This window comes from Coenobita brevimanus, chromosome 62 (genome assembly GCF_032717465.1).
Source record: "Coenobita brevimanus isolate Jiangsu-jjx chromosome 62, ASM3271746v2, whole genome shotgun sequence".
Lineage (NCBI taxonomy): Eukaryota > Metazoa > Arthropoda > Malacostraca > Decapoda > Coenobitidae > Coenobita > Coenobita brevimanus.
The window spans coordinates 5,694,951-5,699,950 of NC_137015.1; positions in this window are offsets into that span (position 1 = coordinate 5,694,951).

Here is a 5,000-nt window from a genome sequence, read left to right on the forward strand (position 1 = left end):
AGAGAGAGAGAGAGAGAGAGAGAGAGAGAAGTAAAGGGATTAGATGAGAGGGAGGGAGGGAGGGAGGGAGGAGGTAAAGGGATTAGGGTTGGAGAGAAGTTAGCAGGGTAAGTGAGTTACGGAGAAGGAGAAATGGATAGTGAGAGAGAGAGAGAGAGGGAGAGAGAGAGTTACCCCAAGTTTTTATCAGGTGTTCCGTTCGTGCTTTGTTATTACTCCTCGCTAATTGCCTTATAGTGCGGTTCTTCCCCCAGGTGACCAAAATCCTCGAACGATGGCTGGAGTAAAATCTATTCTCGCCGTAAAGTGGGCCAGGAATTTTGTCACGTAATTTAAAAGACAATATCACGCATGTCAACCAATGGCCTTCTCCCCCAACCCCTGTAAGCTCTGGAAATGTTAAAATGTTTGAAAAGAAGAATCTCGTATTTATGTTAACACTTGCCAGCCTTAATCTCCCGTCTGTCCACTCCCCTCGAGGCGGATTAAACCACGGATCGATCTAAACCCCGGATAAAGCTCCTCGGCTCCTGAAAACCTCGTATGTGCGATCTCGGATGATGCTCTAATTAAGGTTTGAAACCGGAAATTGAGTTACAAAGCGTGACTTGAATTTGGATCCTGGAATTCAGTGCGTCGTCCACCTATCCCTGCATGTCGTAAGAGGCGACTAAAAAGGTCTTTGTTGTTTTAGTCTTTCTCTTCGTACCGTCCTCTTCTGCTCCTCTGTCCCACCTCTCTTCTTGATATTTTCGTGTTACTTCCCTACTTTATTTCCCTTTACTCCTACAGCGCCATATATCCATACTATGGCTTGGTGCTAATTCGTCAGTATTCCTCCCTTCCATCTGTCTTTTGAAGGGTAGCCTCTGGAATCCGGTGTTGTTTTTTTTATATTCGTATTATTTTCAAACTTTAATTCAAATCAAGAAACAAGTCACACCCAATAAAAGGATTAATAAACTTGTCTGTAACCTCCCTAGATGTAAAAAAAAAAAAATACTGAACGAATAAAAGCGTCTGGAAATAACAAAGAAATCCCAAACTCAAGAAAACCGTCTGGAGATAGCATAATTTAAAAAGGAAATCGTCGACGTGAATGACTTTAGGGTGACAGAATAATCGTCTCTCTCCCTCACCAAAGCCCCCCGGCCATCACCCCTACTGGAAAAAAAAAAATGGAGAAACTATTTGACATCATTTAACCCTCCCATGGTCGGGACAACTCCAGGATTCCCTAACACCTTTTCCTTTGCGATTCATTATTGGGTATGAGTGTTTTATATCTTTCTGTGCGAGTATGTTATTTATGCAGAGTATGACGATACTGGAAGGATTTATGCAACACAGAAGAGGACAGTAAGGTGTAATAAGCAAACTAAATCGCCTAGGAAAAGGTGTTAGGTAGCTTCCTCACCTGGCGAGAACCTACACCAGACGATTTTATTCAGTCAGGTGTGAGTAGTGGAGGGTAAAGGTGTAATGCAGTTCTCCCCGCTTCTAGGCAAATTGTGTGTGTGTGTGTGTGTGTGTGTGTGTGTGTGTGTGTGTGTGTGTGAGAGAGAGAGAGAGAGAGAGAGAGAGAGAGAGAGAGAGAGAGAGAGAGAGAGTGAGAGAATGTATAAATGAAAGCAATTAAGGAACGTAAAAAAAGGAGGGAGTGAAGGAGAGAAGGAAGGTATGAGGGAGAGAGAGAGAGAGAGAGAGAGAGAGAGAGAAGGGGAAGAAAGGATAAAAAGACGTAGGAAGAGAAGGACGGAAGGGGACTAAGGGAGAAGGAAGCATAGACGAGTGGAGAGAGGGAGGAGAGGTGGAGGAAAGGAAGATAGGGCGGCAGGAGGAAAGGAGAGAAAGGAGAGACAAATTGGGCGACTAAGAAGGGAGGGAGGGAAGGAAGGAAGCTTTAATGGAGGGAAGGTGGAGAAGAATTGAGGAGGAGGAGGAGGAGGAAAGAGGAAGAAAAAATAACAAGATTATGGGTTACATAGAGAGAGAGAGAGAGAGAGAGAGAGAGAAGGGGGGGAGGGAGGAGCTGGTAAACAAAAGGAGGAAGGAGAAATTGGAGAGAGTAGGAAGGAAGGAAGGAGGGAAAAGGAAATGAAGGAAGGATTATGGAAGAGAGAAGGACGTAACGGTAAGAAAATGAATAATAATGATAAATAAAGAAAAGAAGGAAGAATGAGTGGATGGAAGAATGATTTGGAAAGATGGAAGGAAGGAAGAAAGGTAAGAATGGATGGAAGGAAGGAGGGAAGAAATGATACTAGATAAGGCTGGATGGAAGGAAGGAAGGGAGGGAGGGAGGTAATGAAGATATGATGGAAGGAAGGTAAGGATGGAAGGAAGGAAGGAGGGAAGAAATGATACTAGATAAGGATGGATGGAAGGAAGGAAGGGAGGGAGGGAGGGAAGTAATGAAGATATGATGGAAGGAAGGTAAGGATGGAAGGAAGGAAGGAAGGTAAAGGAAGGAAGGAAGGAAGGAAGGAAAAGACAAATGGCCCTACTTTGCTAACTTCACTCCTACTCTCACGCACAACTGCACACACACACATGCATACATACGCACATACACGCACACGGACACCAATACATACATACGCCAGTGCAGCGTACACACACACACACACACACACACACACACACACACACACACCTGTGCTTGCTCTGTGCTCGAAGACAGGTGTTTACGTGCCCTACTCTGTGTGTGTGTGTGTGTGTGTGTGTGTGTGTGTGTGTGTAAGAGCAACAGTAAAGATAAAAGCAACTCTCGGGCTGAAGTGGTTAGAAGAGACGGGGGATCAGGAGAGAAAATGCAGTCAGGCCAAAGCGAAGTCGGGAATTGAAGTTTTTGGCGGGAAATTCGGAAGTTGTAATGATGGCAGGCAGAGTTAATGGAAGAACTATTTTCCCGACATGTTTTTCCTCGAGTTTTTTTTTTTTTTTTAATCGTTCGTGCGGTAAAAGTGGGGAGATTATAATGCTGTAGTCAATTTGTTTTCAGCTGGTGGAACTGGGTCGCTGTTTCACCTTTAATACTGTGTTGTGGTTGCGTGAAATTTGATGGGTTTTGTCGTGAGGTAGCACTGAGTCTCCTTGGTTGCTAGTTAAATGTACCCCTTCAGTCTGACTTTACCTGGGCATCAACTGAGCTGTAGTGGGTTTGGAATATTTGTGGGCAAGTAGTAAACGCGCTTCAGAACACCGAAAACATCTATTCCTTCACTACAAAGACTTTCTTGTATTGTCTCAGCCAGACTGTTTTGTTCAGAATAGGAGAAACTTCCCTAACTCTCTCTCTCTCTCTCTCTCTCTCTCTCTCTCTCTCTCTCTCTCTCTCTCTCTCTCATTTTTCCCACTCCCAAGTCTGCTTGTTTGCGAGACTTGGATCCAATTAAACAATTACCAAGACCACTTCGATTTTATGGCCTCGGCGGTGTGTGTGTGTGTGTGTGTGTGTGTGTGTGTGTGTGTGTGTGTGTGTGTGTGTTTCTACCTGCCTGCCTGTTCGTCTGTGTGTCTGTCTTTGCCTGTGTATGTATATGTATGTGTATGTATGTATGTATGTATGTATATTTGTACGTCTCCATGAATCACTTAACTGTACTGTCGCCCACAAATTAGTTCAGAACACGTATCCTGGCGGTCATTAGTTCCTTTACACCTGTTCCGTTCATAACATAGCCTAATTAAACCCAGCCAAAGGTGAACAGGTGTTTAAGAAGCCAGAAGTCGCGTTTTATATCTTCCAGCCTAAGTCATGTACGGGAAATATTTATCATGACTACACAACGCACTCAAACGCACATGGAGATGGTGGGAAACGTACACAGGGGCTTTCTCGTCTGCTAAGGAAGTTCCCTAACACCTCTTCCTTAGCGATTTGTTTTCGGTAGCGCACTGAAACGGACATCAGCACAAGAATATGTTTGGGGATAACCTACAGTACACTGGGCCTTGTATTCCGGTGTGGTAATGAAGCTCCCTAACACCTCTTCTGTAGCGATTTATTATTGGATATGGCTGATGAATATACCTTTGTACGTCATCTGTGCAGAGTGTGGCGGTATTGAAAGGCGTAATAAACAGAATAAATCGCCTAGGTAAAGGTGTTAGGGGACTTCCGTGACGAGAATATGGGCCTAGGACTTGTTTTCACCCCTTCAGTACGGTGACTTATTTATTTTATTTATTCATCCTTAAGACGATTTTATTCAGCTGAGAACACCGTGTAGTTTGCTTGTGAACTTGTTTCTCCTGATGCAACTTGTCCACTCTCTCAGCTTGAATACTAAGTTGCGGTTGCATGAAATTCGATGAAGTAGCAATGAGTCTCCTTGGTTACTAGTCAGATCAAGTCTCCAGTCGAACTACACTTGGCCATCAAACTGAAGGATCTTTGTCAGGGTATATAAAACTTACGCGGTATAGCAGTGAGGGGGATGGTGAAAATGAGGGGGATAGTGAAAGGAATAGTGAAGGCGAGGGGGATAGTGAAGGTGAGGGGGATAGTGAAGGTGAGGGGGATAGTGAGGGAGACAGTGAGGAGGATATTGAAGGTGAGGGGGATAGTGAGGGAGACAGTGTGGAGGATGGTGAAGGTGAGGGGGATAGTGAAGGAGACAGTGAGGAGGATATTGAAGGTGAGAGGAATAGTGACGGCGAGGGGGATAGTGAAGGTGAGGGGGATAGTGAAGGCGAGGGGGATAGTGAAGGTGAGGGGGATAGTGAAGGCGAGGGGGATAGTGAAGGTGAGGAGGATACTGAAGGTGAGGAGGATAGTGAAGGTGAGGGGGATAGTGAGGGAGACAGTGAGGGGGATAGTGAAGGTGAGGGGGATAGTGAGGGAGACAGTGTGGGAGATAGTGAGGGGGATAGTCAAGGTTATATCTAAGACCCATCAGTTTGAAAGTCTGTCTCATGCTGAATACATCCCGGTGGAGATAGTAGACAAATAAATAAGTAGGTAAATAAGTAATAAGTAAATAAATGGAAGAAAA